This window comes from Bos taurus, chromosome 29 (genome assembly GCF_002263795.3).
Source record: "Bos taurus isolate L1 Dominette 01449 registration number 42190680 breed Hereford chromosome 29, ARS-UCD2.0, whole genome shotgun sequence".
Lineage (NCBI taxonomy): Eukaryota > Metazoa > Chordata > Mammalia > Artiodactyla > Bovidae > Bos > Bos taurus.
The window spans coordinates 37189209-37202727 of NC_037356.1; the positions used below are offsets into that span (position 1 = coordinate 37189209).

General features: G+C 47.0%; 1 non-coding gene across 1 annotated transcript; it reads left to right on the forward strand.

Annotated features, from left to right (window-relative positions):
* The first annotated feature begins 12195 nt into the window (after positions 1–12195).
* Positions 12196–12268, forward strand: TRNAF-GAA (transfer RNA phenylalanine (anticodon GAA)). Its single transcript has one exon. It is a non-coding gene; the product is annotated as a tRNA-Phe (tRNA).
* Positions 12269–13519: the final 1251 nt, after the last annotated feature.

Consider the following 13519-nt stretch of genomic DNA (forward strand, 5'->3'; position numbering starts at 1 on the left):
CCATCACTTCATGGGAAATAGATGGGGAAACAGTGGAAACAGTGTCAGACTTTATTTTGGGGGGCTCCAAAATCACTGCAGATGGTGATTGCAGCCATGAAATTAAAAGACGCTTACTCCTTGGAAGGAAAGTTATGACCAACCTAGATAGCATATTCAAAAGCAGAGACATTACTTTGCCAACAAAGGTCAGTCTAGTCAAGGCTATGGTTTTTCCAGTGGTCATGTATGGATGTGAGAGTTGGACTGTGAAGAAAGCCCAGTGCTGAAGAATTGATGCTTTTGAACTGTGGTTTTGGAGAAGACTGTGCTGTTGAGAGTCCCTTGGACTGCAAGGAGATCCAACCAGTCCATCCTAAAGGAGATCAGTCCTGGGTGTTCTTTGGAAGGAATGATGCTAAAGCTGAAACTCAAGTACTTTGGCCACCTCATGTGAAGAGTTGACTCATTGGAAAATACCCTGATGCTGGGAGGGATTGGGGGCAGGAGGAGAAGGGGATGACAGAGGATGAGATGGCTGGATGGCATCACCGACTCGATGGACATGAGTTTGAGTGAACTCCGGGAGTTGGTGATGGACAGGGAGGACTGGCGTGTTGCAATTCATGGGGTCGCAAAGAGTCAGACACGACTGAGCGACTGAACTGAACTGAACTGAACTCAGCTACATCTGCAAAGCCCTGTTTTCCGAACAAGCTTTACATTCACAGTTTCAGGGGTTAGGATGTGGATATATTTGTTGAGGAGCAACTACGCAACCTATTTCAGGTAGTATCTATCAGCTACATCTACCAGGTGCTTCCTATGTGCCATTCAGCAGGCTAGGCACTTTACATGTGTTAGCTGGTTTAATTCTCTCAAGTACCCTCTGAACCTGAGGTAAGGACCATTATCTTCCTCACTCCCAGAGGAGAAAACAGAGAGGTTGAGTGGCCCAGCCAAGGCTGCTCAACCAGTGAGCAGAAGAGCTGGAACTCAGAAGCAGATGCTCCAGGGAATTCCCTGGTGGTCCAGTCATTAGGACTCTGTGCTTCCACTGCAGGAGTCACAGATGCGATCCATGGTGGGGGAACTAAGATCCCACATACCATGCAGTGCAGCCTAAATAATTAAACAAGAAGAAAAAAAAGAAGCAGATGCTTGCTCCAGCACTGTGTTGGAAATGCTCTCAAATGGTGTTGCAGGAATAAAATAATCAAAAATGGCTCGGCAAGGTTAAAGAAAGTTAAAAAAAAGCTCTTCACTTCTGCAGAAGGGTGTGCTACAGACAAAGGACAGAGCAAGGACACCCAGTGGGAAGTCCACTCGGTTTTTATCCCTAAAATGCAGTTTCCCTCCCTTGCCTTCTCATAGGCTGAGGACCACAGAGTTACAAGGTTTCCCAGATACAGCCTAACTTTTTATTGGACGATTGGTAACTATTTTCTCCACCTTTTTAATTCTTTGTGCAGGTCCAGGATAAAGTCCGTGAGCTTAGCCCGCCAAAATGTTCTTATGAGGAAAGAGAATCAGGAAGTGAAAACAACAAAGAATTAACTAGCCACCATTTTAGGAATCTTGTTCACAAGCCAGCTGTATACCTTTCTGTTCAACTATCCTGAGAACGAATCACTTCTTTATTTCTTATAACTTCTCCTTTGATAGAAAAGACCATGCCTTTCTTACAACTAGGACCCAGCTCTTCACAGATGACTGGACTCTCAGAGGTTTATTGTTGCCTGCAGGAGAAGTAGGACTGCCTTCCAGCTGTTAAACGTGCTCCACAAGCTTTGGGAAGCGTCTCTGCAGTCCACGGGGTCCATAGGTGTTACTACTCGCCCCAAACAGGCCAATAAATCCAGAGAGGAGTTGTTGGGGCAAGACTTTATTCAGAAAACCAGGAGACCGAGAAGATGGTAGACCTTGTGTCTCAAAGAATCAACTTGCCCAAGTCAGAATTCTGTCTTCATTTATACTAAAAGTGTGTGTGTGTGTGTGTGTGTGGATTGGGTAGGGGGTAAAAGTCAAACATTTCCTGGTTCCAGTCAGACTCCAGAGGGGACGTGTTAATTTCTTTTTTCCTATAGCCGTTCACACTTGGGCCTGGTCATGATGTTTCCTGTAAGGTAAACAAAGGTATTTTAGCTAGGCCGTTATGTATAATTTAAGCTCAGGCAATATCCCTTTAGTGATTAACTTGTAGCCAAAGAAACAGAATATAAAGGTTAAAGTAAAAGAAGCAGATCCTATGTGGAGTCACATTTGTTCTTCCCTGTAAAACAGGGACCATGGTCTGTGGGCTTCTAGGTGAAGTGACCTTCTTCCTGCTGGTTCTCATACATGCTCTGGTCCCTGTGAGGATGTGTGGGTTCCCCACCAGCCCCCAACACCAGCTGAGGTGTTAGTCACTCCGTCGTGTCCAACTCCTTGCAACCCCATGACTGTAACCCACCAGGCTCCTCTGTCCATGGGATTCTCTAGGCAAGGATACAGGAGTGGGTAGCCTTTCCTTTCTCCCGAGGATCTTCCTGACCTAGGGGTTGAACCCAGGTCTTCTGCATTGCAAGCAGATTCTTTACTGTCTGAGCCACCAGGGAAGCCCCAACACTAGCTGGGTGTCCTGCAATTCAGGTCTGACACTATCTCCGTGGAGATATAACATCAGATCCCATAAGTCAAGGGCTCAGTCCTACAAGACCATCCCCTCCACCTACTTCAGACATCAATCCCAAGTCCAGATGTCAGCTGGTTCTTGATCTGAGGTTCCAACAACCCCCTGGTTGGATTCAATTAATTTGTCAGAAGGGCTCAGAGAAACAGCCAGATAGAAGAGATGAACAGGGTAAGGTGTGTGGGAGGGACTGTCTGGGTGCCTCTCACCAAATCTCTATGTGCCCACCAACCTGAAAGCTCTGAACACCATCCTTTGAGGATTTTAGGGTGGTTTCACTACACAGACAGGACTGATTGACTCATTGGCTCTTCGTGATGGACCTCAGCCTCCCGCCCCTCTCTCCTCGAAGCGGGTGGGGAGAAGGCATGTGTGATTGGAAGTTCCAGCTCTCTAACCATGTGGATGTCTCCCTTGGTACCAGCCTCCATCCCTAAGTTCCTTCCAAAAGGAACCTCATCAACGTAACAAAAGACACCTTTGTTTTTCTCTCCTTAAAGGAAAGTCCAAGGGTTTTAGGAGCTCTGCTAGGATGCAAACAAAGACCAAACATATATTTCTCTCTCTCTCTTTTTTTTTTTTTGGCCATGCTTCATGGCTTGTGGGATCTTAGTTCCCCAACCAGGTACGGAACCCACCCCCTTGGCAGTGAAGCACAGAGTCCTAACTACTGGACCACCAGCGAATTCCCCAAATGTGTATCTCTTACCGTAAATCACAGTATCCCAGTGCCCCTCAGCCTTGTCTTTCTAGCCTAGAAAGGCCCCTTCCTTCACTGGTGCCCTTCTTCCATCCCTGGCTTTAATTACCAGAACGGATGGGGTGGAGAACTACCATGCTACTCTCAGCACCCCAATGAGGTTGACCTTATTTTTAATCCCATTTTACAGAAACTGAAGGCCAATTTTTAAAAATAAAAAGATTAAAGGTACCTGGAGAAGACTCTTGAGAATCCCTTGGACACCGAGGAGATCGAATCAGTCAATCCTAAAGGAAATACTGAATATCCATTGCAAGGACTGATGCTGAAACTCCAATACTTTGGCCACCTAATGCGAAGAGCCAACTCACTGGAAAATATTCTGATGATGGGAAAGATTGAGGGCAAGAGGAGAAGGGAGTGACAGAGGATGAGCTGGTTGGATGGCATCACTGACTCCATGGACATGAGTTGGAGCAAATTCTGGGAGACAGTGAAGAACAGGCCTGGTATACTGCAGTCTATGGGGTCACAAAGAGTCGGACCCAACTTAGTGACTGAACAATAACAAAGTTTAAAAAGGTAAGAAAGATGGGACTTCCCTGGTGGTGCAGTGACTAAGACTCCACACTCCCAGTGCAGGGGGCTATGTTCAATCCCTGATCAGGGAACTAGATCCCACATGCCGCAAGTAAAGATCAAAGATCCCCTGTGTCACAACTAGGACACAGCCAAATTATAATTATACTTTTTTGGCACAGCCAAAAAACAAGTAATTAAAAAAAAAAAGATATGAAAGAGATAAACTGAGGTTTGGGAATAGACTAAGGGGGAAGCCAATATTTCCAAGTCAAGTCACTCTGATCTGATCCTGTCCTCATCCATACAGAATGAGGATGGTTTTCATCTCTATTGAGTTTGATTGATTACCACATGCAGATTGCTCTCAGTGCTTTACATGGATCATTTATTTAATCCTCAGAGCAACCTGACACACTAGGTATGCTTCTATTAGCTCCATTATATACATGAAGAAATGGAATCACCAAGCCGGTAGGTGACATTTCTGAGGTCTCCAGAGGGTGAGCTTTGGAGTTACAGGCTTGAGGCAGGAGACAGATGGGCCCCCGGGTGAGCAGCCAGGCCCTGCCCCAATAAGAGATAAAAGACCACATATTCCTCATTCTTGAAGTCAAGGAGACCTTCCCAACTACACAGGGTAGAAAGGCTCCTCGAAAGTCAAAGAAAGGTGAGTGGGTCACCTCATAGTAAGTAATGTCAACTACCCATAGAAACCATCTTGGCTAAGAAAGTGCGCTCACACACATGGGAGGACCCTGAGATAAACCAAATCTGGACTCAAAACCAGGCAGAGCAAGATGATCGGGCAAAGGAAACCCAGAGGGAGGCCCCATATAAGTGATTCAAACCACCACGAGGGCAGGACTCTCTCTGAGCCCACCCGTGTGTCCATCCACACATAAATACTTGTTTCACTACTTTCCCTCTCTATGTGGAAATTTATTTCTAACAGTTGATGGGCCAGGGCCTTGTCACTGGCCACTGGTCCCTTGTGATCTAGTGGCTAAGACAGCGTTCTCACTACCTGACCTGACTTTGATCTCTGGCTGGGAACCAAAGCCCTGCTGAAGCTGCTGCAGGCCAAGGTCGTCCAAGATCAGACTGATGAGCTCTGGTGCCGAGTCTTTGCGAGAGTGTAGAGTCATGGTCGAGGGCTCAGGGCTGTCTCGCTCCAGGACAGCTCAGCACCACTTTTTTGAAAGGTATCCTTCTGCCCTTGGCAATGAGGAAGTCCCCTGCTCTTCACTGCCTTTACAGGGACCTGGAAGAGATGCCTTCCTCACAACAAAGGTTGGTGATTGGTTAGAAAATACCTCTCTGGGTGTTGCCTAATTCCACACCTATTTTACAGATGGGAAAGGGCGTTTGGCTTCTGAGAGGTGAATGCAGGATCAAATCCCAGTCTCTCAACTCCTCTGTTTGGTGCTGTTCCTGGCACCTAAACCCCCCATCAGGGAAGGCTCTTTGTTACAAACTAATCAATCCTAAAGGAAATCAACCCTGAATATTCACTGGAAGGACTGATGCTGAAGTGGAAGCTCCAATACTTTGGCTACCTGATTCAAAGAGCTGACTTTTTGGAAATGCAGGGGAAAATTGAAGGGAGGAGGAGAAGGGGTCGGCAGAGGATGAGATGGTTGGATGGCATCACCGACTCTATGGAAATGAGTTTGAGCAAGCTCAGGGAGACAGTGAAGGACAGGGAAGCCTGGCTTGCTGCAGTCCATGAGGTCGCAGAGTCAGACACGACTGTGGCTGAACAACAACAATAGAAAGTAGAGCAATGTGTTAAAAGGAATGATGGATTGGAGAATCAGCACCCCAGTGAGTGAATGTTTCCTGAGGGACAGGATAATTACATAGTCTCAAAGTATCTCCCAATAAGATGATTCATATTTACAAATAGAAACACAGTAGCTATAGAATGGAGGAAAGTGGCCAACCCCATCTTACTGAATAATCAGATGAATGGATAAAGATGTGGTACATATATGCAATGGAGTATTACTCAGCCATAAGAAAGAACGAAAGTGAGTCATTCGCAGAAATGTGGATACACCAAGAGTCTGTCACACAGAGTGAAATAAGTCAGAAAGAGAAAAACAAATACCATATATTAATGCACACTTGTGGAAAATGATGCACACTAGAAAAATGCATACACATTTTTTAATGCACACTAGAAAATTGATACAAAGAGATGAACCTATTTGCAGGGCAGGAATAGAGAGGCAGACACAGAGAGCAGACATATGCACACAGGGGGAGGAGGGGAAGGGAGCTGAATTGGAAGATTAGGGTTGACATATATACACTACCACATGTAAAGTAGATACCTAGTGGGAAGCTACTGTAGAACACGAGGAGCTCAATTCGGTGCTCTGCAGTGACCTCAAGGATGGGATGGGGGGAGGAGAGAGGTCCAAGAGTGGGGGATACCCATGGCTGATTCACTACATTGTACAGCAGAAATCAACACAACATTGTGAAGTAATTATACTCAATTTTTTAAAAAGTTCTATCAGCAGTAATCGGGCAAGCCAGTTCCAGGAGCCTCTGGTTATAAGGCACTGCTGCTGCTGCTGCTGCTAAGTCGCTTCAGTCGTGTCCGACTCTGTGCGACCCCATAGACTGCAGCCCACCAGGCTCCGTCGTCCCTGGGATTCTCCAGGCAAGAACACTGGAGTGGGTTGCCATTTCCTTCTCCAGTGCATGAAAATGAAAAGTGAAAGTGAAGTCGCTTGGTCGTGTCCGACTCTTAGCGACCCCATGGACTGCAGCCCACCAGGCTTCTCTGTCCACGGAATTTTCCAAGCAGGAGTGCTGGAGTGGGGTGCCATTGCCTTCTCCATATAAGGCACTGAGGACACAGCATTACCTCTGGAATCTTCCTGCCTATTATGGGCTGAACTGTGCCTCGATTCACAGATTGAAACCCAAACAGTACCTCAGAATATGACTGTATTTGGAGATGAGATCTTTAAGAAGTGATGAAGTTAAAGTGGGACTATTTAGGGTGGATCTTAATCCAATCAGACTGGTATCCTTAGAAAAAAATATTGTTACTCCTTTTGAAATTTTTGTTTTGCATTGGGTATGGCCAATTAACAGTGTTGTGACAGTTTCGGGTGAACAGTGAAGGGACTCAGGCATGCATATACATGTATCCATTCTCCCCCAAATCCCCCTTCCACCCAGGCTGCCACATAATATTAAACAGAGTTCCATATGCTCTATAGGAGGTCCTTGACTGTTGGTTATCCACTTAAAATATATCAGTGTGTACACGTCCATCCCAAATTCCCTAACTATCCCTTCCCACCCCCGCCATCCTTTCCCCTGGCAACCATAAATTCATTCTCTGAGTCTCTTTCTGTTTTGTAATTAAGTTCATTTGTATCACTTCTTTTTAGATTCCACATATAAGGGACATCATACGATATTTCTCAGAAGAAGAATTTTGAACCCACCAAGAGATGCCAGGGGTGAATGTACACATGTGAGGACTTAGCAAGAAGGCAGCCACTTGCAAGTCAAGGGGAGACGCCTCAGAAGAGACCAGACTTCCTGACACCATAAACTTTCACTGAGTCTGTGCTATTCTGTTATGGCAGCCCTAGCAAAGCCATTCAGTCCAGTTCAGTCACTCAGTTGTGTCCAACTCTTTGCGACCCCGTAGACTGCAGCAAGCCAGGCTTCCCTGTCCATCACCAACTCAACAAGCTTGCTCAAACTTATGTCCATTGAGTCGGTAATGCTATACAACTATCTCATCCTCTGTTGTCCCCTTCTCCTCCTGCCTTAAATCCTTCCCAGCATCAGAGTCTTTTACAATGAGTCAGTTCTTCGCATCAGGTGGCCAAAGTATTGGAGTTTCAGCTTCAGCATCAGTCCTTCCAATGAATATTCAGGATTGATTTCCTTTAGGATTGACTGGTTCAAGGGACTCTCAAGAGTCTTCTCCAACACCACAGCAAACCTGTACACTGCCAAAAATGCAAAGCGTTCCACTAAGCAGGAGGAGAACCCAGACAAACCCAAACGAGGGCCATGCTGCAAAAGAATTGGCCTGAATGCCTCAAAAACATCCATGGTGTGAAACACACAGACAGAGGGACTGTCCCAGATTGGAAGAGGCCCAAGGAACATGATCCTCACTTTGGATTGGATCCTAGCTGGGGAAAAAAACAAAAACAAAAACTTTTTCCTTTTCTGTAGAAGTGTGAGGACAATTGGTGAATTGAATAAGGTTTGTAGGTTAGACAATTGTGTCATACCACTGCTGATTTCCTGATTTTGATCTTTTGACTGTGGTTACTTGTTTTCTTTCAGCAGTACACACTGCAGTATTTGTGGGTAAAGTGTGAGGGGTCAGTCATGTCTGCAACCAGCTCTCTCATGGTATGTGGAAGAAAGCACTTGTGTGTGTGTGTGTGCACATGTGTGTGTGTGTATGTACAATCTGAGAGAAAGTGAGTGCTAAAACAAACATAGAAAGAAGTTAGCAATGTTTGAGGAATCTGGATGAAGGATGTATCGAACTTTTCAATAAGTCTGGAAGTATTTCTTTTTTTTTTTTTCTGAGTATACTATTTTATTAACATTTAAATTTCACCAAGGTTTCAAGTATATGCTAGCTGGATGTTCAGATTTTGAGATGAAGATAAAATGGACAAACAGCTTTAAAGCTGCAATGTATTTTAACACTACACAATATATTCACCAACTACAGTCTAGGGATGGTGTAATACACACTTTGGAGTACAAGTATAGGGACAAGCCCTGGAATGGAAGGAAAGACCGTCCATTCAGGACTGAACAGAGGTCCTTGGTTGCTGATAGAACCTCCCCTTGACTTCGGACTTGAGACAAACCCAGGGAACTTGTCAGTATACAAAAACCACTGAATTCTGAATGAACAGTAGCAGGATAGATTTATTGTTGTTTTCAGTCACTAAATTATGTCCAACTCTGTGACCTCATGGACTGTGTAGTCCCCCAGGGTCCTCTGTCCATGGGATTTCTGAGGGAAGGATACTGGAGTGGGTTGCCATGCCTTCCTCCAGGGGATCTTCCCAACCCAAGGATCTAACCTGTGTCTCCTATGTCTCCTGTACTAGCAAGCAGATTCTTTACCACTGAGCCACCAGGGAAATGTGGCCTGTGACTGTGGGGGCCTGTCTGAATGGCCAGAGCCTGTTCGGACTGCAGGGGCCTGTCTGAAGCAAGCAGGGCTGGAAGGAGACTGCAAATGTTACAGCTGCCGTCCAGGACTGGTAGATGTGAGCAGCCATCTTCTAAAAATGGCCGATTTCCAAACAAGTGCCTAAGATGTTTTTCCCAAACAGGGGGAAAATATTTCAAACTAGGAAGTTGAAAAACTCTACTGTCCCAGGAAAAATTCAGCTCAGTAGCCCCTTCCCACCACCACTCCAGCCACCTTTGCCCCCATTCCCAGCCAGCTTGATCCCACTGTTCTCCCAGTTCTCTATGCCCTGCCCCTGAAATTCCGTCTCCCTCAACACAGTAGCCCCCACAGCACCCCCGGCATCCACCGGCTCCCCAGCACTGCTCAGGAAACCTGTCCTCCAGAAATATGCCCACAGACCCACCCCAACCAACACCCCACCTCTGGGTTCACAGCCTCTACCTGCTCTGCTGCCAGGGCCCTTAAGCCACCAAGCTTCCCCTGAGCACAGGTTGCAGGAAAAGTTAATCATTGCCAAGCATTCAGTCATTACTACAAATGACTTATCACCCCCAATATTTGTCTCTCTCAGTCTCTTGTCCACCCTGCGAGGTAAGCGTTTTGTGTGTGTGTGTGTGTGTGTGTATGTGTGTGTGTGTGTGTTTGCTCAGTCGTGTCTGAATCTTTGCGACCCCCTGGACTGTAGCCTGCCAGGCTCCTCTGTCCCTGGAGCTTTCCAGGCAAGAATACTGGAGTGAGTTGCCATTTACTACTCCGGGGGATCTTCCTGACCCAGGGATCAAACCCAAGTCTCTTGTGTCTTCTGCATTGACAAGTGGATTCTTTACTGCTGAGCCACCTTGGAAGCCCACCAGCCCCAGTTCACAAACTGGAAACAGAAGCTCAGAAAGATGATGTGTCCCCAGTCACAGTGTGAAAGTGGTGGGGCTGAACTGCAATCAGACTCTAACTGCCCAGCCACGCATCCTTCCTGCTGCTGTGAATCATTAATATGAGGGACCGATGTGGACTAACACTCGCTGAGCTGGACTCCGCTAGGCCCTCCACTAAGGCTTCCAGGCGATGAGGAGGGTGACAGCCCCTCCCTTGGAAGATGGGGCAGATGGCCGGTAATGAGCTAATTCAAGGGGCCCTGGGACTGTGTCCAGTGAATGGGAAGCAGCCTAGTCTGTGAACCAGGCTTGTTGTTGTTACCGGACTTTCTTAGAACTGTCCTAGATTTTCAGAAAACCCGAAAGGACAGCACAGAGAGTTCCTGTATATCCCATTCTTGGCTTCCTCTATAATTAACATCTCACATTAGGATGGCACATTTATTACAATTAACGAACCAATGTTGACACATTGTTATAACTAAAGTCCATTTCCTTAGCTCTTACCAAAGGTCTTTTTCTGTGTCAGGCTCCCAGGCAGGAGGCCACGTTATTCAGTTGTCCGTTTGTGTTTGTCATCAGTGGTATTAATGACCTTAATCCCCAGGAGACCTCTATGAGGTACTTCTCCTAAGAGTGGAGTCTTCTTAGCAGAGCCCAGCGGCCTCTGGCTTCACTCTTCATCTGTGACTCATCCCTCCATCCCTCTTTCCCCTCCCCCCATTCCAGATGAAGTTGGGAACCAATTTGAGGTGAACAACTGCTCTGTCTGTTCTGCTCTGTCTGCTCTGACTGCCAAGCTCCAGGGGCCCCACGGTCTTCTCTACTGATTACAAAGGCTGCCATGTGCTGGGGGAGACCCCACAGCTGGGAACCAGTGTCAGGTTGGAGAGGACCCTCAGGGACCAGGGACACATTGGAGCTCAAGACCACTCAGAGAGCTAGGGGGTGAGGGGGACTAACTCCTGGGCACCCACTCCTCCTCTGCCTGGATGCTGCTCCCCTGCTGTCCCCCGGCTCCTGCAAGATGGGTGCCCCCACCTGAGGGTGTTCATAGAAGCTGTGGAGTTTTTTCTTTTTATTTGGCTGCACCAAGTCTTAGTTGCAGTACACAGGATCTTCGATCTTCATTGCAACACTCTGAATCTTTTATTTTTTTGGAAGGAAATGAACCCATTTATTGGAGGACAGAACTTCAGTGTGAAACTGAAAGCAATCTGATATTTCCACAAATGAATAAAATGTGTATGGTTGGTATAATTCAATGTGTAAAACAGCATGCTAACTCTTGGTTGTGGCATATGGGATCTAGTTCCCTGACCAGGGATCAAACCCAGGCCCCCTGTGCTGTGAACATGGAGTCTTAGCCTCTGGACCACCAGGGAAGTCCTAGAAGCTGTGTTGCCTGATGGTCACTCTGATCCATCCCAAACTTGATCACACCTGGACTGCAGACTCCCACATGGCAGATGTGGGGACACTAGCTGGTTCTGCTGGATGAGCTGGGTGCCACCCACCTGTAGGAAGAGACAGCTGGGCAACACCCTCCCATGGGGCAGTCCTGGGCACCAGTGCTGGGCCATTCCCAGCACCAATTCCAGCAGCCTCAGTGGCCATTTTGGCAGGGGAGTGGTAGTGATGCTGGAGAGCCTCAGGCTGCCTCCCCACCCTTCCACCTCCTTGACTTCTCTTTCCCAAGTGTCCTTTCGGTGACAGCTCAGGACTCAAATGGTGGTGATGGGAGGGCAGTGCTGCCCTTTGTCTCATTACCAGCGCTTCACTGTAACCACCTTTGATCTCCTGGACCCTGGCTCCCAGAGAGTCCTCCTGTACCCACTGGTACCTACTGGTCAGAAGCAGGTCTCCCTCTTGTCTGCTCGTATCTGCTAAGTGGAGATAACTTGTCATCGAATCTCTCCAGTCAACAGAGGGACTGGAGGTCCCCAGATGGGGCTTGATCTTCCTGAGTGCTGTGGAGGGCAGTGAGCCCCAACCTGCAAACCACTCCAGAGGGAGGGAGGGAAATGCCAAATCAACCTAATCTGAGCCGGGCATGGTGCCCTAGAATGGCCTCATTTCTGAGTCTAGAAATGATGAGTCGAGCATAATTCTGCTTTGAATTTTTATCACATAGCTTCCTTGGAAGGTAAATATAGATACATTAAGGGTATATTTAGAAGTAGCCGAAATAGCTCAGTTGGGAGAGCGTTAGACTGAAGATCTAAAGGTCCCTGGTTCAATCCCGGGTTTCGGCAATGGTTTTAGGTGTCACCACCAATGGCAGTTTTATTGCATGCCAAAGAATTGATGCTTTTGAAATGTGGTGTTGGAGAAGACACCTGAGAGTCCCTTGAATAGCAAGGAGATCAAACCTGTCAATTCTAAAGGAAATCAACCCTGAACGTTCATTGGAAGGACTGTTGCTAAAGCTGAAGCTCCAATATTTTGACCACCTGATTTGAAGAACCAACTCATTGGAAAAGACCCTGATGCTGGGAAAGATTGAGGGCAAGAAGAGAAGGGGGTGACAGAGGATTAGATGGTTGGATGGCATCACTGACTCAATGGACATGAGTTTGAGCAAACTCCAGGAGACAGTGAAGAACAGGGAAACCTGGCATGCTGCAGTCCATGGGGTCGCAAAGAGTCGGGTATGACTTAGCAACTGAACAAAAAGAACAAGGGTATGTTTAGGTTTTTCAACATAATCTACAAATGGCACCATAGGACACATACTACTGCTTAACATTTGTTCTACCAAACCAGATACATCTTTCACATTAATAAAGACTGATTCCTGTATATTTTATTTTGTTAAGATTTATGTATTTATTTTTGGCTATGATGGGTCTTCATTGCTTCATGTAGGTTTTCTCTAGTTGCCGCGAGTTGGGGCTCCTCTCTAGTTGTGGTGGGCAGGCTTCTCATCACGATGACTTCTCTTGTGGAGCATGGGCTTTAGGCGTGTGGGCTTCAGTGGTTGTGGTGGATGACTGGTGTGCTGGGATTTTCATGGACCAGGCATCGAACTTGTGTCTTCTGCATAGGCAGATGGATTCTTAATCACTGGACCATCAGGGAAGCCCATTCCATCAGGGAAGCCATTTCATCACTGGTTAGCACCTGGGAGGGTGGCTGAATAATCAGCTCTGCTGTGTACTTCTTCCTGAGCCAAGAAATCCTAACCTGTTGGATGAAGGGGTACCTGTTGGATGGGCTGCTAAGGGCTGTGTTGTTAATTGCTAAGTTACTTCTGACTCTGTGACCCCATGGACTGTAGCCCTGCAGGCTCCTCTGTCAGTGGAATTCTCCAGGCAAGAATACTGGAGTGGATAGCCATGCCCTCCTCCAGGGGATCTTCCTGACCCAAGGATGGAAGCCAGGTATCCCTCATTGCAGGCAGATTCTTTACCTCCTGAGCCATGAGGGAAGCCTAGGAAGCTGAAGGTTGGTTCAGGTCAGTTTCTCCTGCTTCTACTCCTTTTGGAAGCTGCCCATGGCCTTGT